At 46.7% G+C, this 25,677-nt stretch overlaps 1 protein-coding gene across 5 annotated transcripts in view; it reads left to right on the forward strand.

Moving 5' to 3' along the window:
* CGN (cingulin) overlaps positions 1–25,677 on the forward strand; it is a 70,379-nt gene that overhangs the window by 17,679 nt on the left and 27,023 nt on the right. The window contains exon 1 of one of the 5 annotated variants that reach the window (XM_072114443.1): positions 12,729–12,791. The exons of the other annotated variants lie outside the window; for them this stretch is intronic. The gene's annotated coding sequence lies outside the window, so the exon portion shown is untranslated. Of the gene's footprint in view, positions 1–12,728; positions 12,792–25,677 lie in introns of those variants that run through there. 5 annotated transcript variants of the gene reach the window in all.

Here is a 25,677-nt window from a genome sequence, read left to right on the forward strand (position 1 = left end):
TCTGTAGAATAGTCTCCTCAGGAGCCGGTTCTGTACTGTAAGAGCTGTGACTCTGTAGAATAGTCTCCTCAGGAGCCGGTTCCTTACTGTAAGAGCTGTGACTCTGTAGAATAGTCTCCCCAGGAGCTGGTTCCTTACTGTAAGAGCTGTAACTCTGTAGAATAGTCTCCTCAGGAGCCGGTTCTGTACTGTAAGAGCTGTGACTCTGTAGAATAGTCTCCTCAGGAGCCGGTTCCTTACTGTAAGAGCTGTGACTCTGTAGAATAGTCTCCTCAGGAGCCGGTTCTGTACTGTAAGAGCTGTGACTCTGTAGAATAGTCTCCTCAGGAGCCGGTTCTGTACTGTAAGAGCTGTGACTCTGTAGAATAGTCTCCTCAGGAGCTGGTTCCTTACTGTAAGAGCTGTGACTCTGTAGAATAGTCTCCTCAGGAGCCGGTTCTGTACTGTAAGAGCTGTGACTCTGTAGAATAGTCTCCTCAGGAGCCGGTTCTGTACTGTAAGAGCTGTGACTCTGTAGAATAGTCTCCTCAGGAGCCGGTTCCTTACTGTAAGAGCTGTGACTCTGTAGAATAGTCTCCTCGGGAGCCGGTTCTGTACTGTAAGAGCTGTGACTCTGTAGCATAGTCTCCTCAGGAGCTGGTTCTGTACTGTAAGAGCTGTGACTCTGTAGAATAGTCTCCTCGGGAGCCGGTTCCTTACTGTAAGAGCTGTGACTCTGTGGAATAGCCTCCTCAGGAGCCGGTTCTGTACTGTAAGAGCTGTGACTCTGTAGAATAGTCTCCTCAGGAGCCGGTTCTGTACTGTAAGAGCTGTGACTCTGTAGAATAGTCTCCTCGGGAGCCGGTTCTGTACTGTAAGAGCTGTGACTCTGTAGCATAGTCTCCTCAGGAGCTGGTTCTGTACTGTAAGAGCTGTGACTCTGTAGAATAGTCTCCTCGGGAGCCGGTTCCTTACTGTAAGAGCTGTGACTCTGTGGAATAGCCTCCTCAGGAGCCGGTTCTGTACTGTAAGAGCTGTGACTCTGTAGAATAGTCTCCTCAGGAGCCGGTTCTGTACTGTAAGAGCTGTGACTCTGTAGAATAGTCTCCTCGGGAGCCGGTTCCTTACTGTAAGAGCTGTGACTCTGTGGAATAGCCTCCTCAGGAGCCGGTTCTGTACTGTAAGAGCTGTGACTCTGTAGAATAGTCTCCTCAGGAGCCGGTTCTGTACTGTAAGAGCTGTGACTCTGTAGAATAGTCTCCTCAGGAGCCGGTTCTGTACTGTAAGAGCTGTGACTCTGTAGAATAGTCTCCTAAGGAGCCGGTTCTGTACTGTAGTCTCCTCAGGAGCCGGTTCTGTACTGTAAGAGCTGTGACTCTGTAGAATAGTCTCCTCAGGAGCCGGTTCTGTACTGTAAGAGCTGTGACTCTGTAGAATAGTCTCCTCAGGAGCCGGTTCTGTACTGTAAGAGCTGTGACTCTGTAGAATAGTCTCCTCAGGAGCCGGTTCCTTACTGTAAGAGCTGTGACTCTGTAGAATAGTCTCCTCAGGAGCCAGTTCCTTACTGTAAGAGCTGTGACTCTGTAGAATAGTCTCCTCAGGAGCCGGTTCTGTACTGTAAGAGCTGTGACTCTGTAGAATAGTCTCCTCAGGAGCCGGTTCTGTACTGTAAGAGCTGTGACTCTGTAGAATAGTCTCCTAAGGAGCCGGTTCTGTACTGTAGTCTCCTCAGGAGCCGGTTCTGTACTGTAAGAGCTGTGACTCTGTAGAATAGTCTCCTCAGGAGCCGGTTCTTTACTGTAAGAGCTGTGACTCTGTAGAATAGTCTCCTCAGGAGCCGGTTCTGTACTGTAAGAGCTGGGACTCTGTAGAATAGTCTCTTCAGGAGCCGGTTCTCTACTGTAAGAGCTGTGACTCTGTAGAATAGTCTCTTCAGGAGCCGGTTCCTTACTGTAAGAGCTGTGACTCTGTGGAATAGTCTCCTCAGGAGCCGGTTCCTTACTGTAAGAGCTGTGACTCTGTGGAATAGTCTCCTCAGGAGCCGGTTCCTTACTGTAAGAGCTGTGACTCTGTGGAATAGTCTCCTCAGGAGCTGGTTCCTTACTGTAAGAGCTGTGACTCTGTAGAATAGTCTCCTCAGGAGCCGGTTCTTTACTGTAAGAGCTGTGACTCTGTAGAATAGCCTCCTCAGGAGCCGGTTCTGTACTGTAAGAGCTGTGACTCTGTAGCATAGTCTCCTCAGGAGCCGGTTCTTTACTGTAAGAGCTGTGACTCTGTAGAATAGTCTCTTCAGGAGCCGGTTCTCTACTGTAAGAGCTGTGACTCTGTAGAATAGTCTCCTCAGGAGCCGGTTCTCTACTGTAAGAGCTGTGACTCTGTAGAATAGTCTCTTCAGGAGCCGGTTCCTTACTGTAAGAGCTGTGACTCTGTGGAATAGTCTCCTCAGGAGCCGGTTCCTTACTGTAAGAGCTGTGACTCTGTAGAATAGTCTCCTCAGGAGCCGGTTCCTTACTGTAAGAGCTGTGACTCTGTAGAATAGTCTCCTCAGGAGCCGGTTCTGTACTGTAAGAGCTGTGACTCTGTAGAATAGTCTCCTCGGGAGCCGGTTCTTTACTGTAAGAGCTGTGACTCTGTGGAATAGTCTCCTCGGGAGCTGGTTCCTTACTGTAAGAGCTGTGACTCTGTAGAACAGTCTCCTCAGGAGCCGGTTCCTTACTGTAAGAGCTGTGACTCTGTAGAATAGTCTCCTCAGGAGCCGGTTCTGTACTGTAAGAGCTGTGACTCTGTAGAATAGTCTCCTCAGGAGCCGGTTCTTTACTGTAAGAGCTGTGACTCTGTAGAATAGTCTCCTCAGGAGCCGGTTCCTTACTGTAAGAGCTGTGACTCTGTAGAATAGTCTCAGGAGCCGGTTCCTTACTGTAAGAGCTGTGACTCTGTAGAATAGTCTCAGGAGCCGGTTCCTTACTGTAAGAGCTGTGACTCTGTAGAATAGTCTCCTCAGGAGCCGGTTCTGTACTGTAAGAGCTGTGACTCTGTAGAATAGTCTCCTCAGGAGCCGGTTCCTTACTGTAAGAGCTGTGACTCTGTAGAATAGTTTCCTCAGGAGCCGGTTCCTTACTGTAAGAGCTGTGACTCTGTAGAATAGTCTCAGGAGCCGGTTCCTTACTGTAAGAGCTGTGACTCTGTAGAATAGTCTCAGGAGCCGGTTCCTTACTGTAAGAGCTGTGACTCTGTAGAATAGTCTCCTCAGGAGCTGGTTCCTTACTGTAAGAGCTGTGACTCTGTAGAATACTCTCCTCAGGAGCCGGTTCTGTACTGTAAGAGCTGTGACTCTGTAGAATAGTCTCCTCAGGAGCCGGTTCCTTACTGTAAGAGCTGTGACTCTGTAGAATAGTCTCCTCAGGAGCCGGTTCTGTACTGTAAGAGCTGTGACTCTGTAGAATAGTCTCAGGAGCCGGTTCCTTACTGTAAGAGCTGTGACTCTGTAGAATAGTCTCCTCAGGAGCCGGTTCTGTACTGTAAGAGCTGTGACTCTGTAGAATAGTCTCCTCAGGAGCCGGTTCCTTACTGTAAGAGCTGTGAATGTGTAGAATAGTCTCCTCAGGAGCCGGTTCCTTACTGTAAGAGCTGTGACTCTGTAGAATAGTCTCTTCAGGAGCCGGTTCCTTACTGTAAGAGCTGTGACTCTGTAGAATAGTCTCCTCAGGAGCCGGTTCCTTACTGTAAGAGCTGTGACTCTGTAGAATAGTCTCCTCAGGAGCCGGTTCCTTACTGTAAGAGCTGTGACTCTGTGGAATAGTCTCCTCAGGAGCCGGTTCTGTACTGTAAGAGCTGTGACTCTGTAGAATAGTCTCCTCAGGAGCCGGTTCTGTACTGTAAGAGCTGTGACTCTGTAGAATAGTCTCCTCAGGAGCCGGTTCCTTACTGTAAGAGCTGTGACTCTGTAGAATAGTCTCCTCAGGAGCTGGTTCTTTACTGTAAGAGCTGTGACTCTGTAGAATAGTCTCCTCAGGAGCCGGTTCTGTACTGTAAGAGCTGTGACTCTGTAGAATAGTTTCCTCAGGAGCCGGTTCTTTACTGTAAGAGCTGTGACTCTGTAGAATAGTCTCCTCGGGAGCCGGTTCTGTACTGTAAGAGCTGTGACTCTGTAGAATAGTCTCAGGAGCCGGTTCCTTACTGTAAGAGCTGTGACTCTGTAGCATAGTCTCCTCAGGAGCTGGTTCTGTACTGTAAGAGCTGTGACTCTGTAGAATAGTCTCCTCAGGAGCCGGTTCTGTACTGTAAGAGCTGTGACTCTGTGGAATAGTCTCCTCAGGAGCCGGTTCTGTACTGTTAGAGCTGTGACTCTGTGGAATAGTCTCCTCAGGAGCCGGTTCCTTACTGTAAGAGCTGTGACTCTGTAGAATAGTCTCCTCAGGAGCCGGTTCCTTACTGTAAGAGCTGTGACTCTGTAGAATAGTCTCCTCAGGAGCCGGTTCTGTACTGTAAGAGCTGTGACTCTGTGGAATAGTCTCCTCAGGAGCCGGATCTGTACTGTTAGAGCTGTGACTCTGTAGAATAGTCTCCTCAGGAGCCGGTTCTGTACTGTAAGAGCTGTGACTCTGTAGAATAGTCTCCTCAGGAGCCGGTTCTGTACTGTAAGAGCTGTGACTCTGTAGAATAGTCTCCTCAGGAGCCGGTTCTGTACTGTAAGATCTGTGACTCTGTAGAATAGTCTCCTCAGGAGCCGGTTCTGTACTGTTAGAGCTGTGACTCTGTAGAATAGTCTCCTCAGGAGCCGGTTCCTTACTGTAAGAGCTGTGACTCTGTAGAATAGTCTCCTCAGGAGCCGGTTCTTTACTGTAAGAGCTGTGACTCTGTAGAATAGTCTCTTCAGGAGCCGGTTCTGTACTGTAAGAGCTGTGACTCTGTAGAATAGTCTCCTCAGGAGCCGGTTCCTTACTGTAAGAGCTGTGACTCTGTAGAATAGTCTCCTCAGGAGCTGGTTCCTTACTGTAAGAGCTGTGACTCTGTAGAATACTCTCCTCAGGAGCCGGTTCTGTACTGTAAGAGCTGTGACTCTGTAGAATAGTCTCCTCAGGAGCCGGTTCCTTACTGTAAGAGCTGTGACTCTGTAGAATAGTCTCCTCAGGAGCCGGTTCTGTACTGTAAGAGCTGTGACTCTGTAGAATAGTCTCAGGAGCCGGTTCCTTACTGTAAGAGCTGTGACTCTGTAGAATAGTCTCCTCAGGAGCCGGTTCTGTACTGTAAGAGCTGTGACTCTGTAGAATAGTCTCCTCAGGAGCCGGTTCCTTACTGTAAGAGCTGTGAATGTGTAGAATAGTCTCCTCAGGAGCCGGTTCCTTACTGTAAGAGCTGTGACTCTGTAGAATAGTCTCCTCAGGAGCCGGTTCCTTACTGTAAGAGCTGTGACTCTGTAGAATAGTCTCCTCAGGAGCCGGTTCCTTACTGTAAGAGCTGTGACTCTGTAGAATAGTCTCCTCAGGAGCCGGTTCCTTACTGTAAGAGCTGTGACTCTGTAGAATAGTCTCCTCAGGAGCCGGTTCCTTACTGTAAGAGCTGTGACTCTGTGGAATAGTCTCCTCAGGAGCCGGTTCTGTACTGTAAGAGCTGTGACTCTGTAGAATAGTCTCCTCAGGAGCCGGTTCTGTACTGTAAGAGCTGTGACTCTGTAGAATAGTCTCCTCAGGAGCCGGTTCCTTACTGTAAGAGCTGTGACTCTGTAGAATAGTCTCCTCAGGAGCTGGTTCTTTACTGTAAGAGCTGTGACTCTGTAGAATAGTCTCCTCAGGAGCCGGTTCTGTACTGTAAGAGCTGTGACTCTGTAGAATAGTTTCCTCAGGAGCCGGTTCTTTACTGTAAGAGCTGTGACTCTGTAGAATAGTCTCCTCGGGAGCTGGTTCCTTACTGTAAGAGCTGTGACTCTGTAGAATAGTCTCCTCAGGAGCCGGTTCCTTACTGTAAGAGCTGTGACTCTGTAGCATAGTCTGCTCAGGAGCTGGTTCTGTACTGTAAGAGCTGTGACTCTGTAGAATAGTCTCCTCAGGAGCCGGTTCCTTACTGTAAGAGCTGTGACTCTGTAGAATAGTCTCTTCAGGAGCCGGTTCCTTACTGTAAGAGCTGTGACTCTGTAGAATAGTCTCTTCAGGAGCCGGTTCTGTACTGTAAGAGCTGTGACTCTGTAGAATAGTCTCCTCAGGAGCCGGTTCCTTACTGTAAGAGCTGTGACTCTGTAGAATAGTCTCCTCAGGAGCCGGTTCCTTACTGTAAGAGCTGTGACTCTGTGGAATAGTCTCCTCAGGAGCCGGTTCTGTACTGTTAGAGCTGTGACTCTGTGGAATAGTCTCCTCAGGAGCCGGTTCTGTACTGTTAGAGCTGTGACTCTGTAGAATAGTCTCCTCAGGAGCCGGTTCCTTACTGTAAGAGCTGTGACTCTGTGGAATAGTCTCCTCAGGAGCCGGTTCTGTACTGTTAGAGCTGTGACTCTGTAGAATAGTCTCCTCAGGAGCCGGTTCCTTACTGTAAGAGCTGTGGATGTGTAGAATAGTCTCCTCAGGAGCCGGTTCTGTACTGTAAGAGCTGTGACTCTGTAGAATAGTCTCCTCAGGAGCCGGTTCTGTACTGTAAGAGCTGTGACTCTGTAGAATAGTCTCCTCAGGAGCCGGTTCTGTACTGTAAGAGCTGTGACTCTGTAGAATAGTCTCCTCAGGAGCCGGTTCTGTACTGTAAGAGCTGTGACTCTGTAGAATAGTCTCCTCAGGAGCCGGTTCTGTACTGTTAGAGCTGTGACTCTGTAGAATAGTCTCCTCAGGAGCCGGTTCCTTACTGTAAGAGCTGTGGATGTGTAGAATAGTCTCCTCAGGAGCCGGTTCTGTACTGTAAGAGCTGTGACTCTGTAGAATAGTTTCCTCAGGAGCCGGTTCTGTACTGTAAGAGCTGTGACTCTGTAGAATAGTCTCCTCAGGAGCCGGTTCCTTACTGTAAGAGCTGTGACTCTGTAGAAAAGTCTCCTCAGGAGCCGGTTCTGTACTGTAAGAGCTGTGACTCTGTAGAATAGTCTCCTCAGGAGCCGGTTCTGTACTGTTAGAGCTGTGACTCTGTAGAATAGTCTCCTCAGGAGCCGGTTCCTTACTGTAAGAGCTGTGGATGTGTAGAATAGTCTCCTCAGGAGCCGGTTCCTTACTGTAAGAGCTGTGACTCTGTAGAATAGTCTCCTCAGGAGCCGGTTCTGTACTGTAAGAGCTGTGACTCTGTAGAATAGTCTCCTCAGGAGCCGGTTCTTTACTGTAAGAGCTGTGACTCTGTAGAATAGTCTCCTCAGGAGCCGGTTCTTTACTGTAAGAGCTGTGACTCTGTAGAATAGTCTCCTCAGGAGCCGGTTCCTTACTGTAAGAGCTGTGACTCTGTAGAATAGTCTCCTCGGGAGCCGGTTCTGTACTGTAAGAGCTGTGACTCTGTAGAATAGTCTCCTCAGGAGCCGGTTCTGTACTGTTAGAGCTGTGACTCTGTAGAATAGTCTCCTCAGGAGCCGGTTCCTTACTGTAAGAGCTGTGACTCTGTAGAATAGTTTCCTCAGGAGCCGGTTCCTTACTGTAAGAGCTGTGACTCTGTAGAATAGTCTCCTCAGGAGCCGGTTCCTTACTGTAAGAGCTGTGACTCTGTAGAATAGTCTCCTCAGGAGCCGGTTCTGTACTGTAAGAGCTGTGACTCTGTAGAATAGTTTCCTCAGGAGCCGGTTCTGTACTGTAAGAGCTGTGACTCTGTAGAATAGTCTCCTCAGGAGCCGGTTCCTTACTGTAAGAGCTGTGACTCTGTAGAAAAGTCTCCTCAGGAGCCGGTTCTGTACTGTAAGAGCTGTGACTCTGTAGAATAGTCTCCTCAGGAGCCGGTTCTGTACTGTTAGAGCTGTGACTCTGTAGAATAGTCTCCTCAGGAGCCGGTTCCTTACTGTAAGAGCTGTGGATGTGTAGAATAGTCTCCTCAGGAGCCGGTTCCTTACTGTAAGAGCTGTGACTCTGTAGAATAGTCTCCTCAGGAGCCGGTTCTGTACTGTAAGAGCTGTGACTCTGTAGAATAGTCTCCTCAGGAGCCGGTTCTTTACTGTAAGAGCTGTGACTCTGTAGAATAGTCTCCTCAGGAGCCGGTTCTTTACTGTAAGAGCTGTGACTCTGTAGAATAGTCTCCTCAGGAGCCGGTTCCTTACTGTAAGAGCTGTGACTCTGTAGAATAGTCTCCTCGGGAGCCGGTTCTGTACTGTAAGAGCTGTGACTCTGTAGAATAGTCTCCTCAGGAGCCGGTTCTGTACTGTAAGAGCTGTGACTCTGTAGAATAGTCTCCTCGGGAGCCGGTTCTGTACTGTAAGAGCTGTGACTCTGTAGAATAGTCTCCTCGGGAGCCGGTTCTGTACTGTAAGAGCTGTGACTCTGTAGAATAGTCTCCTCAGGAGCCGGTTCTGTACTGTTAGAGCTGTGACTCTGTAGAATAGTCTCCTCGGGAGCCGGTTCTGTACTGTAAGAGCTGTGACTCTGTAGAATAGTCTCCTCGGGAGCCGGTTCTGTACTGTAAGAGCTGTGACTCTGTAGAATAGTCTCCTCGGGAGCCGGTTCTGTACTGTAAGAGCTGTGACTCTGTAGAATAGTCTCCTCAGGAGCCGGTTCTGTACTGTTAGAGCTGTGACTCTGTAGAATAGTCTCCTCAGGAGCTGGTTCTGTACTGTAAGAGCTGTGACTCTGTAGAATAGTCTCCTCGGGAGCCGGTTCTGTACTGTAAGAGCTGTGACTCTGTAGAATAGTCTCCTCGGGAGCCGGTTCCTTACTGTAAGAGCTGTGACTCTGTAGAATAGTCTCCTCAGGAGCCGGTTCTGTACTGTAAGAGCTGTGACTCTGTAGAATAGTCTCCTCAGGAGCCGGTTCTGTACTGTTAGAGCTGTGACTCTGTAGAATAGTCTCCTCGGGAGCCGGTTCTGTACTGTAAGAGCTGTGACTCTGTAGAATAGTCTCCTCGGGAGCCGGTTCTGTACTGTAAGAGCTGTGACTCTGTAGAATAGTCTCCTCGGGAGCCGGTTCTTGGAGCTGTATGTGATCCTGTGGGTCATCCATGATCCGGGTGCTGGAGGCCTCGCGTGTCCCCCTGTCTCTGCTGTTGATGAGGGTCCGGCTTGTAGTCACTGATGAACCCGTCTCTGAGGTCAGGGAAGCGCTCGGCCTCTGACGTCTGACCCTGCTGCTACACATAACCCCTGGGCTTACTCTCTGTCTGACCTCCTGACCTCTCCGTTGACCTTTGCAGCTTCCACTTCCTTTTACACGTTATTTCATGATTTTACATTTGGTGAATTTGCTCAGTGGCATCTGCCCCAAAATCTCCTCCGAGGTCGGATCCGTCTTTTCCCGGCAGAACGCGGGGGGCTACTCCCCGGTCTCGTATGTGTCTCACCCGCGTGACCGCTCCCCGGGCCTCACAATCCCCCGGGTCATCCTCAGGCCGCGGTTTTATCTTTATTTTAATGGGTGTATTTTTTGCTGAATAATTGTGATATTTTGGGTTTTATGAAGAAATTCGGACAAAACCTGCGATCCTAAGATTATAACAGCGACTGCGGCAAAACTGACAGCGGCGATGGATGGGTCCCTGTAAGATATTGGGGGGACCTATGGCGAGGTGCGATGGGTGAGAGGTTCGGGCTCCTGGTCAGTGCGGGGCCGCGTCCTGTGACTCGGGATATTATACTTCATGTAATGATGGATTAGGAGCAGGTAAACGCCCGGCCAGGGATAATGACAGGTTCCCAGAGGAGGAGGAGGGGGACAATGCGCCTGCCCCGTGGTGGCATCAGAAAGGGGCTCCGCTCCTGGTGGGTGAGCATTGGGTGCCGTCACAGTATTCAGTGCTGTGGAGCGGCCTTGGCTGCTCCGGGTCCTGCTTGTCCTTGGTCTGTAGGACCTGTCGGGTGCAGCGGGCTGAGGTTGGTCTGTAGGACCTGTCGGGTGCAGTAGGCTGAGGTTGGTCTGTAGGACCTGTCGGGTGCAGTAGGCTGAGGTTGGTCTGTAGGACCTGTAGGGTGCAGTAGGCTGAGGTTGGTCTGTAGGACCTGTAGGGTGCAGTAGGCTGAGGTTGGTCTGTAGGACCTGTAGGGTGCAGCGGCCTGAGGTTGGTCTGTAGGACCTGTAGGGTGCAGCGGCCTGAGGTTGGTCTGTAGGACCTGTAGGGTGCAGCGGCCTGAGGTTGGTCTGTAGGACCTGTAGGGTGCAGCGGCCTGAGGTTGGTCTGTAGGACCTGTAGGGTGCAGCGGCCTGAGGTTGGTCTGTAGGACCTGTAGGGTGCAGCGGCCTGAGGTTGGTCTGTAGGACCTGTAGGGTGCAGCGGCCTGAGGTTGGTCTGTAGGACCTGTAGGGTGCAGCGGCCTGAGGTTGGTCTGTAGGACCTGTAGGGTGCAGTAGGCTGAGGTTGGTCTGTAGGACCTGTGGGGTGCCCAACTTTGCCTTGGCAGGGGCTGAGCTATTGTGCAGGTGGAGAGGACTTTGTATTAACCCCTGAGCAGCCGGCGGAGGAATGCATTGTATGCCGCAGTCCAGCACGGCTCCCCTCCCCCGCTCTCCTGGGTCGGGCACATATAGGGTTACTCCGCGTCCTTTATCAGCGCCGCCCGGATAAGAGCGCAAATTCCTGACACATGAAACATTCATGGTTACTCCTGGCGGCTCCACTACTGCCAGGGGGTCTCATATGTACAGACCCCCAACCCTTTACCCATGTGTAATACAAGACCCCCAACCCTTTACTCATCTGTAATGTAGAGACCCCCCTGTGTAATACAAGACCCCCAACCCTTTACTCATCTGTAATGTAGAGACCCCCCTGTGTAATACAAGACCCCCAACCCTTTACTCATCTGTAATGTACAGACCCCCAACCCTTTACTCATCTGTAATGTACAGACCCCCCTGTGTAATACAAGACCCCCAACCCTTTACTCATCTGTAATGTACAGACCTCCCTGTGTAATACAAGACCCCCGACCCTTTACTCATCTGTAATGTACAGACCCCCATGTGTAATACAAGACCCCCAACCCTTTACTCATCTGTAATGTACAGACCCCCCTGTGTAATATTAGGGACCCCCAACCCTTTACCCATCTGTAATGTAGAGACCCCCATGTGTAATATTAGGGACCCCCCAAACCTTTACCCATCTGTAATGTACAGACCCCCCTGTGTAATACAAGACCCCCAACCCTTTACTCATCTGTAATGTACAGACCCCCCTGTGTAATACAAGACCCCCGACCCTTTACTCATCTGTAATGTACAGACCCCCCTGTGTAATACAAGACCCCCGACCCTTTACTCATCTGTAATGTACAGACCCCCCTGTGTAATATTAGGGACCCCCAACCCTTTACTCGTCTATAATGTAGGGACCCCCCTGTGTAATACAAGACCCCCGACCCTTTACTCATCTGTAATGTAGAGACCCCCATGTGTAATATTAGGGACCCCCCAAACCTTTACCCATCTGTAATGTACAGACCCCCCTGTGTAATACAAGACCCCCAACCCTTTACTCATCTGTAATGTAGAGACCCCCTGTGTAATACAAGACCCCCGACCCTTTACTCATCTGTAATGTACAGACCCCCCTGTGTAATACAAGACCCCCAACCCTTTACTCATCTGTAATGTAGAGACCCCCCTGTGTAATACAAGACCCCCAACCCTTTACTCATCTGTAATGTACAGACCCCCCTGTGTAATACAAGACCCCCAACCCTTTACTCATCTGTAATGTACAGACCCCCCTGTGTAATACAAGACCCCCAACCCTTTACTCATCTGTAATGTACAGACCCCCATGTGTAATACAAGACCCCCAACCCTTTACTCATCTGTAATGTACAGACCCCCCTGTGTAATACAAGACCCCCAACCCTTTACTCATCTGTAATGTACAGACCTCCCTGTGTAATACAAGACACCCAACCCTTTACTCATCTGTACTGTACAGACCCCCCTGTGTAATACAAGACCCCCAACCCTTTACTCATCTGTAATGTACAGACCCCCAACCCTTTACTCATCTGTAATGTACAGACCCCCCTGTGTAATACAAGACCCCCAACCCTTTACTCATCTGTAATGTACAGACCCCCCTGTGTAATACAAGACCCCCAAGCCTTTACTCATCTGTAATGTAGAGACCCCCATGTGTAATATTAGGGACCCCCAACTCTTTACTCATCTGTAATGTAGAGACCCCCCTGTGTAATATTAGGGACCCCCGACCCTTTACTCATCTGTAATGTAGAGACCCCCCTGTGTAATATTAGGGACCCCCGACCCTTTACTCATCTGTAATGTACAGACCCCCATGTGTAAATATTAGGGACCCCCGACCCTTTACTCATCTGTAATGTACAGACCCCCATGTGTAAATATTAGGGACCCCCTGCTCATATTGAATGTAGAGACGTCCATTTGTACTGTTAGGACCCCCGATCCTTTCCCTCCTATGTGACGCTGGGGACCCCCGGCCCGTGTAGTGTGGGGTCCCCATATGTTGTGCCCCCTGTATCGGTGTCTATACCTCTGTGTGATGGGTGTAATGATTGATCCTGGTTCTGGGGGGCCATGGGTGACGCTGAGGGCCCCACACTTGGGGATCTGCTGTGATCCAGGGCTGCTCCAGCATGTCAGGGGTTAATGCTGGGCTGTGTCAATAAGAGCAGGTAAATAATCTCCCTGCACAGCGAGGAGGAGGAGAGGAGGAGGAGGTCACTTCCACATGTGTCACCGGGCTGACAAGTGGGGCAGGTAAGTGCGCCTTATGGTGCGGGCTCTGCCTGGACGTATGAAGGGCTCTCATGGCTGGGGGGGTGAGACCTGATGCCAGGTTCCGGGGGGTTGTGTGTCTGGTGCTGATCCAGCCGCCCCCTTGCCCAATAGATAGCTATGTAATCCCTGTTGGAGCATATGGCGCCGCTGTGTGGTGCCGGCTCCTCGCGTGCTGGTGCTATATATGGCGCCGCTGTGTGGTGCCGGCTCCTCGTGGTCTGGTGCTGGTGCTGTATATGGCGCGGCTGTGTGGTGCCGGCTCCTCGTGTGCTGGTGCTATATATGGCGCCGCTGTGTGGTGCCGGCTCCTCGTGTGCTGGTGCTATATATGGCGCCGCTGTGTGGTGCCGGCTCCTCGTGGTCTGGTGCTGGTGCTGTATATGGCGCCGCTGTGTGGTCTGGTGCTGTATATGGCGCCGCTGTGTGGTGCCGGCTCCTCGTGGTCTGGTGCTGTATATGGCAGCCGCTGTGTGGTGCCGGCTCCTCGTGGTCTGGTGCTGGTGCTGTATATGGCAGCCGCTGTGTGGTGCCGGCTCCTCGTGGTCTGGTGCTGTATATGGTGGCTGCTTTGTGGTGCCGGCTCCTTGTGGTCTGGTGCTGGTGCTGTATATGGCAGCCGCTGTGTGGTGCCGGCTCCTCGTGGCCTGGTGCTGGTGCTGTATATGGCAGCCGCTGTGTGGTGCCGGCTCCTCGTGGCCTGGTGCTGGTGCTGTATATGGCAGCCGCTGTGTGGTGCCGGCTCCTCGTGGCCTGGTGCTGGTGCTGTATATGGCAGCCGCTGTGTGGTGCCGGCTCCTCGTGGCCTGGTGCTGTATATGGTGGCTGCTGTGTGGTGCCGGCTCCACGTGTTTTGGTGCTGTGTATGGTGGCTGCTGTGTGGTGCCGGCTCCTCGTGGCCTGGTGCTGGTGCTGTATATGGCAGCCGCTGTGTGGTGCCGGCTCCTCGTGGCCTGGTGCTGGTGCTGTATATGGCAGCCGCTGTGTGGTGCCGGCTCCTCGTGGTCTGGTGCTGTATATGGTGGCTGCTGTGTGGTGCCGGCTCCACGTGTTTTGGTGCTGGTGCTATAGCTTTCGGCTGGTGATGGGACATGTCACCTGGGCGGAGGTGTGAGATCAGGGAGAGCGGCAGGTTAATGATTGGCGTCCGGCTCGGTATGTGCCTGTAGGTGTGTGCGCCGCACCTTCACCTCCCAGACATAGCAGCACCCGGGATCCTTCCTGATGGGAGTTGTGCTTCTTACATCAGGATTCTGAGACCTTCACATCCATATGTGTCACCTCTTATATCACTGCTGGACTGTAATAAGATGTGATATCAGCTCCTCCTCTTATATCACTGCTGGAGTGTAATAAGATGTGATGATATCAGCTCCTCCTCTTATATCACTGCTGGACTGTAATAAGATGTGATGATATCAGCTCCTCCTCTTATATCACTGCTGGACTGTAATAAGATGTGATATCAGCTCCTCCTCTTATATCACTGCTGGACTGTAATAAGATGTGATGATATCAGCTCCTCCTCTTATATCACTGCTGGACTGTAATAAGATGTGATGATATCAGCTCCTCCCCTTATATCACTGCTGGAGTGTAATAAGATGTGATAACAGCTCCTCCTCTTATATCACTGCTGGAGTGTAATAAGATGTGATATCAGCTCCTCCTCTTATATCACTGCTGGACTGTAATAAGATGTGATATCAGCTCCTCCTCTTATATCACTGCTGGACTGTAATAAGATGGGATGATATCAGCTCCTCCCCTTATATCACTGCTGGACTGTAATAAGATGTGATATCAGCTCCTCCTCTTATATCACTGCTGGACTGTAATAAGATGTGATATCAGCTCCTCCCCTTATATCACTGCTGGAGTGTAATAAGATGGGATGATATCAGCTCCTCCTCTTATATCACTGCTGGACTGTAATAAGATGTGATGATATCAGCTCCTCCTCTTATATCACTGCTGGACTGTAATAAGATGTGATGATATCAGCTCCTCCCCTTATATCACTGCTGGACTGTAATAAGATGTGATATCAGCTCCTCCTCTTATATCACTGCTGGACTGTAATAAGATGTGATATCAGCTCCTCCTCTTATATCACTGCTGGAGTGTAATAAGATGTGATATCAGCTCCTCCTCTTATATCACTGCTGGAGTGTAATAAGATGTGATATCAGCTCCTCCCCTTATATCACTGCTGGACTGTAATAAGATGTGATATCAGCTCCTCCCCTTATATCACTGCTGGAGTGTAATAAGATGTGATGATATCAGCTCCTCCCCTTATATCACTGCTGGAGTGTAATAAGATGTGATGATATCAGCTCCTCCCCTTATATCACTGCTGGACTGTAATAAGATGTGATATCAGCTCCTCCTCTTATGTCACTGCTGGACTGTAATAAGATGGGATGATATCAGCTCCTCCTCTTATATCACTGCTGGAGTGTAATAAGATGTGATATCAGCTCCTCCTCTTATATCACTGCTGGACTGTAATAAGATGTGATATCAGCTCCTCCTCTTATATCACTGCTGGACTGTAATAAGATGTGATGATATCAGCTCCTCCCCTTATATCACTGCTGGACTGTAATAAGATGTGATATCAGCTCATCCTCTTATATCACTGCTGGACTGTAATAAGATGTGATATCAGCTCCTCCTCTTATATCACTGCTGGACTGTAATAAGATGTGATATCAGCTCCTCCTCTTATATCACTGCTGGACTGTAATAAGATGTGATATCAGCTCCTCCTCTTATATCACTGCTGGACTGTAATAAGATGTGATATCAGCTCCTCCTCTTATATCACTGCTGGACTGTAATAAGATGTGATATCAGCTCCTCCTCTTATATCACTGCTGGAGTGTAATAAGATGGGATGATATCAGCTCCTCCTCTTATATCACTGCTGGACTGTAATAAGATGTGATATCAGCTCCTCCCCTTATATCACTGCTGGAGTGTAATAAGATGGGATGATATCAGCTCCTCCTCTTATATCACTGCTGGACTGTAATAAGATGTGATATCAGATCCTCCTCTTATATCACTGCTGGAGTGTAATAAGATGTGATATCAGCTCCTCCTCTTATATCACTGCTGGACTGTAATAAGATGTGATATCAGCTCCTCCCCTTATATCACTGCTGGAGTGTAATAAGATGTGATATCAGCTCCTCCTCTTATATCACTGCTGGAGTGTAATAAGATGTGATATCAGCTCCTGATCTTATATCACTGCTGGACTGTAATAAGATGTGATATCAGCTCCTCCTCTTATATCACTGCTGGACTGTAATAAGATGTGATATCAGCTCCTCCCCTTATATCACTGCTGGACTGTAATAAGATGTGATATCAGCTCCTCCCCTTATATCACTGCTGGAGTGTAATAAGATGTGATATCAGCTCCTCCCCTTATATCACTGCTGGACTGTAATAAGATGGGATGATATCAGCTCCTCCTCTTATATCACTGCTGGACTGTAATAAGATGTGATATCAGCTCCTCCTCTTATATCACTGCTGGACTGTAATAAGATGTGATATCAGCTCCTCCCCTTATATCACTGCTGGAGTGTAATAAGATGTGATATCAGCTCCTGCTCTTATATCACTGCTGGACTGTAATAAGATGTGATATCAGCTCCTCCTCTTATATCACTGCTGGACTGTAATAAGTTGTGATATCAGCTCCTCCCCTTATATCACTGCTGGACTGTAATAAGATGTGATGATATCAGCTCCTCCTCTTATATCACTGCTGGAGTGTAATAAGATGTGATATCAGCTCCTCCTCTTATATCACTGCTGGAGTGTAATAAGATGTGATATCAGCTCCTCCTCTTATATCACTGCTGGACTGTAATAAGATGTGATATCAGCTCCTCCCCTTATATCACTGCTGGACTGTAATAAGATGTGATATCAGCTCCTCCTCTTATATCACTGCTGGACTGTAATAAGATGTGATATCAGCTCCTCCCCTTATATCACTGCTGGACTGTAATAAGATGTGATATCAGCTCCTCCTCTTATATCACTGCTGGACTGTAATAAGATGTGATGATATCAGCTCCTCCTCTTATATCACTGCTGGAGTGTAATAAGATGTGATATCAGCTCCTCCTCTTATATCACTGCTGGACTGTAATAAGATGTGATGATATCAGCCCTTCCTCTTATATCACTGCTGGACTGTAATAAGATGTGATATCAGCTCCTCCCCTTATATCACTGCTGGAGTGTAATAAGATGTGATATCAGCTCCTCCTTTTATATCACTGCTGGACTGTAATAAGATGGGATATCAGCTCCTCCCCTTATATCACTGCTGGAGTGTAATAAGATGTGATATCAGCTCCTCCTTTTATATCACTGCTGGACTGTAATAAGATGTGATGATATCAGCTCCTCCTCTTATATCACTGCTGGACTGTAATAAGATGTGATATCAGCTCCTCCTCTTATATCACTGCTGGACTGTAATAAGATGTGATGATATCAGCTCCTCCTCTTATATCACTGCTGGACTGTAATAAGATGTGATATCAGCCCCTCCTCTTATATCACTGCTGGAGTGTAATAAGATGTGATATCAGCTCCTCCCCTTATATCACTGCTGGACTGTAATAAGATGTGATATCAGCTCCTCCTCTTATATCACTGCTGGACTGTAATAAGATGTGATATCAGCTCCTCCCCTTATATCACTGCTGGACTGTAATAAGATGGAATGATAACAGCTCCTCCTCTTATATCACTGCTGGACTGTAATAAGATGTGATATCAGCTCCTCCTCTTATATCACTGCTGGAGTGTAATAAGATGGGATGATATCAGCTCCTCCTCTTATATCACTGCTGGACTGTAATAAGATGTGATATCAGCTCCTCCCCTTATATCACTGCTGGACTGTAATAAGATGGGATGATATCAGCTCCTCCTCTTATATCACTGCTGGAGTGTAATAAGATGTGATATCAGCTCCTCCCCTTATATCACTGCTGGACTGTAATAAGATGGGATGATATCAGCTCCTCCCCTTATATCACTGCTGGACTGTAATAAGATGTGATATCAGCTCCTCCCCTTATATCACTGCTGGACTGTAATAAGATGGGATGATATCAGCTCCTCCTCTTATATCACTGCTGGAGTGTAATAAGATGTGATATCAGCTCCTCCTCTTATATCACTGCTGGAGTGTAATAAGATGGGATGATATCAGCTCCTCCCCTTATATCACTGCTGGACTGTAATAAGATGTGATATCAGCTCCTCCTCTTATATCACTGCTGGACTGTAATAAGATGTGATATCAGCTCCTCCTCTTATATCACTGCTGGACTGTAATAAGATGGAATGATAACAGCTCCTCCTCTTATATCACTGCTGGACTGTAATAAGATGTGATATCAGCTCCTCCTCTTATATCACTGCTGGAGTGTAATAAGATGTGATATCAGCTCCTCCTCTTATATCACTGCTGGAGTGTAATAAGATGGGATGATATCAGCTCCTCCTCTTATATCACTGCTGGACTGTAATAAGATGTGATATCAGCTCCTCCCCTTATATCACTGCTGGACTGTAATAAGATGGGATGATATCAGCTCCTCCTCTTATATCACTGCTGGAGTGTAATAAGATGTGATGATATCAGCTCCTCCTCTTATATCACTGCTGGACTGTAATAAGATGGGATGATATCAGCTCCTCCTCTTATATCACTGCTGGACTGTAATAAGATGTGATATCAGCTCCTCCCCTTATATCACTGCTGGAGTGTAATAAGATGTGATATCAGCTCCTCCCCTTATATCACTGCTGGAGTGTAATAAGATGGGATGATATCAGCTCCTCCTCTTATATCACTGCTGGAGTGTAATAAGATGGGATGATATCAGCTCCTCCCCTTATATCACTGCTGGAGTGTAATAAGATGTGATGATATCAGCTCCTCCTCTTATATCACTGCTGGACTGTAATAAGATGTGATATCAGCTCCTCCTCTTATATCACTGCTGGACTGTAATAAGATGTGATATCAGCTCCTCCCCTTATATCACTGCTGGACTGTAATAAGATGTGATATCAGCTCCTCCCCTTATATCACTGCTGGACTGTAATAAGATGTGATATCAGCTCCTCCTCTTATATCACTGCTGGACTGTAATAAGATGTGATATCAGCTCCTCCTCTTATATCACTGCTGGACTGTAATAAGATGTGATATCAGCTCCTCCCCTTATATCACTGCTGGAGTGTAATAAGATGGGATGATATCAGCTCCTCCTCTTATATCACTGCTGGACTGTAATAAGATGTGATATCAGCTCCTCCTCTTATATCACTGCTGGAGTGTAATAAGATGTGATATCAGCTCCTCCTCTTATATCACTGCTGGACTGTAATAAGATGTGATATCAGCTCCTCCCCTTATATCACTGCTGGAGTGTAATAAGATGTGATATCAGCTCCTCCCCTTATATCACTGCTGGACTGTAATAAGATGTGATATCAGCTCCTCCTCTTATATCACTGCTGGAGTGTAATAAGATGTGATATCAGCTCCTCCTCTTATATCACTGCTGGAGTGTAATAAGATGGGATGATATCAGCTCCTCCCCTTATATCACTGCTGGACTGTAATAAGATGTGATGATATCAGCTCCTCCTCTTATATCACTGCTGGACTGTAATAAGATGTGATATCAGCTCCTCCTCTTATATCACTGCTGGAGTGTAATAAGATGTGATGATATCAGCTCCTCCTCTTATATCACTGCTGGACTGTAATAAGATGTGATATCAGCTCCTCCTCTTATATCACTGCTGGAGTGTAATAAGATGGGATGATATCAGCTCCTCCTCTTATATCACTGCTGGACTGTAATAAGATGTAATGATAACAGCTCCTCCTCTTATATCACTGCTGGACTGTAATAAGATGTGATATCAGCTCCTCCTCTTATATCACTGCTGGACTGTAATAAGATGTGATATCAGCTCCTCCTCTTATATCACTGCTGGAGTGTAATAAGATGTGATATCAGCTCCTCCTCTTATATCACTGCTGGAGTGTAATAAGATGTGATATCAGCTCCTGCTCTTATATCACTGCTGGACTGTAATAAGATGTGATATCAGCTCCTCCCCTTATATCACTGCTGGACTGTAATAAGATGTGATATCAGCTCCTCCTCTTATATCACTGCTGGAGTGTAATAAGATGTGATATCAGCTCCTCCCCTTATATCACTGCTGGAGTGTAATAAGATGTGATATCAGCTCCTCCCCTTATATCACTGCTGGACTGTAATAAGATGTGATATCAGCTCCTCCCCTTATATCACTGCTGGAGTGTAATAATATGTGATATCAGCTCCTCCTCTTATATCACTGCTGGAGTGTAATAAGATGTGATATCAGCTCCTCCTCTTATATCACTGCTGGACTGTAATAAGATGTGATATCAGCTCCTCCTCTTATATCACTGCTGGAGTGTAATAAGATGGGATGATATCAGCTCCTCCTCTTATATCACTGCTGGACTGTAATAAGATGGGATGATATCAGCTCCTCCTCTTATATCACTGCTGGAGTGTAATAAGATGGGATGATATCAGCTCCTCCTCTTATATCACTGCTGGACTGTAATAAGATGTGATATCAGCTCCTCCCCTTATATCACTGCTGGACTGTAATAAGATGTGATATCAGCTCCTCCCCTTATGTCACTGCTGGACTGTAATAAGATGTGATATCAGCTCCTCCCCTTATATCACTGCTGGACTGTAATAAGATGGGATATCAGCTCCTCCTCTTATATCACTGCTGGACTGTAATAAGATGTGATATCAGCTCCTCCTCTTATATCACTGCTGGACTGTAATAAGATGTGATATCAGCTCCTCCTCTTATATCACTGCTGGACTGTAATAAGATGTGATATCAGATCCTCCCCTTATATCACTGCTGGAGTGTAATAAGATGGGATGATATCAGCTCCTCCTCTTATATCACTGCTGGACTGTAATAAGATGTGATATCAGCTCCTCCCCTTATATCACTGCTGGAGTGTAATAAGATGTGATATCAGCTCCTCCTCTTATATCACTGCTGGAGTGTAATAAGATGTGATATCAGCTCCTGCTCTTATATCACTGCTGGACTGTAATAAGATGTGATATCAGCTCCTCCCCTTATATCACTGCTGGACTGTAATAAGATGTGATATCAGCTCCTCCTCTTATATCACTGCTGGAGTGTAATAAGATGTGATATCAGCTCCTCCTCTTATATCACTGCTGGACTGTAATAAGATGTGATATCAGCCCTTCCTCTTATATCACTGCTGGAGTGTAATAAGATGTGATATCAGCTCCTCCTCTTATATCACTGCTGGACTGTAATAAGATGTGATATCAGCTCCTCCTCTTATATCACTGCTGGACTGTAATAAGATGTGATGATATCAGCTCCTCCTCTTATATCACTGCTGGACTGTAATAAGATGTGATATCAGCTCCTCCTCTTATATCACTGCTGGAGTGTAATAAGATGTGATATCAGCTCCTCCCCTTATATCACTGCTGGAGTGTAATAAGATGGGATGATATCAGCTCCTCCTCTTATATCACTGCTGGACTGTAATAAGAAGTGATGATATCAGCTCCTCCTCTTATATCACTGCTGGAGTGTAATAAGATGTGATATCAGCTCCTCCTCTTATATCACTGCTGGAGTGTAATAAGATGTGATATCAGCTCCTCCCCTTATATCACTGCTGGACTGTAATAAGATGTGATATCAGCTCCTCCTCTTATATCACTGCTGGAGTGTAATAAGATGGGATGATATCAGCTCCTCCTCTTATATCACTGCTGGACTGTAATAAGATGTGATATCAGCTCCTCCCCTTATATCACTGCTGGAGTGTAATAAGATGTGATATCAGCTCCTCCCCTTATATCACTGCTGGACTGTAATAAGATGTGATATCAGCTCCTCCTCTTATATCACTGCTGGACTGTAATAAGATGTGATATCAGCTCCTCCTCTTATATCACTGCTGGAGTGTAATAAGATGTGATATCAGCTCCTCCCCTTATATCACTGCTGGACTGTAATAAGATGTGATATCAGCTCCTCCTCTTATATCACTGCTGGACTGTAATAAGATGTGATATCAGCTCCTCCTCTTATATCACTGCTGGACTGTAATAAGATGTGATATCAGCTCCTCCCCTTATATCACTGCTGGAGTGTAATAAGATGGGATGATATCAGCTCCTCCTCTTATATCACTGCTGGACTGTAATAAGATGTGATATCAGCTCCTCCTCTTATATCACTGCTGGAGTGTAATAAGATGTGATATCAGCTCCTCCTCTTATATCACTGCTGGACTGTAATAAGATGTGATATCAGCTCCTCCTCTTATATCACTGCTGGACTGTAATAAGATGTGATATCAGCTCCTCCCCTTATATCACTGCTGGAGTGTAATAAGATGTGATATCAGCTCCTCCCCTTATATCACTGCTGGACTGTAATAAGATGTGATATCAGCTCCTCCTCTTATATCACTGCTGGACTGTAATAAGATGTGATATCAGCTCCTCCTCTTATATCACTGCTGGAGTGTAATAAGATGTGATATCAGCTCCTCCTCTTATATCACTGCTGGACTGTAATAAGATGTGATATCAGCTCCTCCTCTTATATCACTGCTGGAGTGTAATAAGATGTGATATCAGCTCCTCCCCTTATATCACTGCTGGACTGTAATAAGATGTGATATCAGCTCCTCCCCTTATATCACTGCTGGAGTGTAATAAGATGTGATATCAGCTCCTCCTCTTATATCACTGCTGGAGTGTAATAAGATGTGATGATATCAGCTCCTCCCCTTATATCACTGCTGGAGTGTAATAAGATGTGATGATATCAGCTCCTCCTCTTATATCACTGCTGGACTGTAATAAGATGTGATATCAGCTCCTCCTCTTATATCACTGCTGGAGTGTAATAAGATGGGATATCAGCTCCTCCCCTTATATCACTGCTGGACTGTAATAAGATGTGATATCAGCTCCTCCTCTTATATCACTGCTGGACTGTAATAAGATGTGATATCAGCTCCTCCTCTTATATCACTGCTGGACTGTAATAAGATGTGATGATATCAGCTCCTCCCCTTATATCACTGCTGGAGTGTAATAAGATGTGATATCAGCTCCTCCTCTTATATCACTGCTGGACTGTAATAAGATGTGATATCAGCTCCTCCCCTTATATCACTGCTGGACTGTAATAAGATGGAATGATATCAGCTCCTCCCCTTATATCACTGCTGGACTGTAATAAGATGTGATATCAGCTCCTCCTCTTATATCACTGCTGGACTGTAATAAGATGATATCAGCTCCTCCCCTTATATCACTGCTGGAGTGTAATAAGATGTGATGATATCAGCTCCTCCTCTTATATCACTGCTGGACTGTAATAAGATGGAATGATAACAGCTCCTCCTCTAATATCACTGCTGGAGTGTAATAATATGTGATATCAGCTCCTCCTCTTATATCACTGCTGGACTGTAATAAGATGTGATATCAGCTCCTCCTCTTATATCACTGCTGGAGTGTAATAAGATGGGATGATATCAGCTCCTCCTCTTATATCACTGCTGGAGTGTAATAAGATGGGATGATATCAGCTCCTCCCCTTATATCACTGCTGGAGTGTAATAAGATGTGATGATATCAGCTCCTCCTCTTATATCACTGCTGGACTGTAATAAGATGGAATGATAACAGCTCCTCCTCTAATATCACTGCTGGAGTGTAATAATATGTGATATCAGCTCCTCCTCTTATATCACTGCTGGACTGTAATAAGATGTGATATCAGCTCCTCCTCTTATATCACTGCTGGAGTGTAATAAGATGGGATGATATCAGCTCCTCCTCTTATATCACTGCTGGACTGTAATAAGATGGAATGATAACAGCTCCTCCTCTTATATCACTGCTGGACTGTAATAAGATGGGATGATATCAGCTCCTCCCCTTATATCACTGCTGGACTGTAATAAGATGTGATATCAGCTCCTCCCCTTATATCACTGCTGGACTGTAATAAGATGTGATATCAGCTCCTCCTCTTATATCACTGCTGGACTGTAATAAGATGTGATATCAGCTCCTCCCCTTATATCACTGCTGGAGTGTAATAAGATGTGATATCAGCTCCTCCCCTTATATCACTGCTGGAGTGTAATAAGATGGGATATCAGCTCCTCCTCTTATATCACTGCTGGAGTGTAATAAGATGTGATATCAGCTCCTCCTCTTATATCACTGCTGGAGTGTAATAAGATGTGATATCAGCTCCTCCCCTTATATCACTGCTGGAGTGTAATAAGATGGGATGATATCAGCTCCTCCTCTTATATCACTGCTGGACTGTAATAAGTTGTGATATCAGCTCCTCCCCTTATATCACTGCTGGAGTGTAATAAGATGTGATATCAGCTCCTCCCCTTATATCACTGCTGGAGTGTAATAAGATGGGATGATATCAGCTCCTCCTCTTATATCACTGCTGGACTGTAATAAGATGTGATATCAGCTCCTCCTCTTATATCACTGCTGGAGTGTAATAAGATGTGATATCAGCTCCTCCTCTTATATCACTGCTGGACTGTAATAAGATGGAATGATAACAGCTCCTCCTCTTATATCACTGCTGGACTGTAATAGGATGTGATATCAGCTCCTCCTCTTATATCACTGCTGGACTGTAATAAGATGTGATGATATCAGCTCCTCCTCTTATATCACTGCTGGACTGTAATAAGATGTGATATCAGCTCCTCCCCTTATATCACTGCTGGACTGTAATAAGATGTGATATCAGCTCCTCCTCTTATATCACTGCTGGAGTGTAATAAGATGTGATGATATCAGCTCCTCCTCTTATATCACTGCTGGACTGTAATAAGATGGGATGATATCAGCTCCTCCTCTTATATCACTGCTGGACTGTAATAAGATGTGATATCAGCTCCTCCTCTTATATCACTGCTGGACTGTAATAAGATGTGATATCAGCTCCTCCTCTTATATCACTGCTGGACTGTAATAAGATGTGATATCAGCTCCTCCTCTTATATCACTGCTGGAGTGTAATAAGATGTGATATCAGCTCCTCCTCTTATATCACTGCTGGACTGTAATAAGATGGGATGATATCAGCTCCTCCTCTTATATCACTGCTGGACTGTAATAAGATGTGATATCAGCTCCTCCCCTTATATCACTGCTGGAGTGTAATAAGATGTGATATCAGCTCCTCCTCTTATATCACTGCTGGACTGTAATAAGATGTGATATCAGCTCCTCCCCTTATATCACTGCTGGACTGTAATAAGATGTGATATCAGCTCCTCCTCTTATATCACTGCTGGAGTGTAATAAGATGGGATGATATCAGCTCCTCCTCTTATATCACTGCTGGACTGTAATAAGATGTGATATCAGCTCCTCCTCTTATATCACTGCTGGACTGTAATAAGATGTGATATCAGCTCCTCCTCTTATATCACTGCTGGAGTGTAATAAGATGTGATATCAGCTCCTCCTCTTATATCACTGCTGGAGTGTAATAAGATGTGATATCAGCTCCTCCCCTTATATCACTGCTGGAGTGTAATAAGATGTGATATCAGCTCCTCCTCTTATATCACTGCTGGAGTGTAATAAGATGTGATATCAGCTCCTCCTCTTATATCACTGCTGGAGTGTAATAAGATGTGATATCAGCTCCTCCTCTT

This window comes from Engystomops pustulosus, chromosome 7 (genome assembly GCF_040894005.1).
Source record: "Engystomops pustulosus chromosome 7, aEngPut4.maternal, whole genome shotgun sequence".
In the NCBI taxonomy this organism is placed as follows: domain Eukaryota; kingdom Metazoa; phylum Chordata; class Amphibia; order Anura; family Leptodactylidae; genus Engystomops; species Engystomops pustulosus.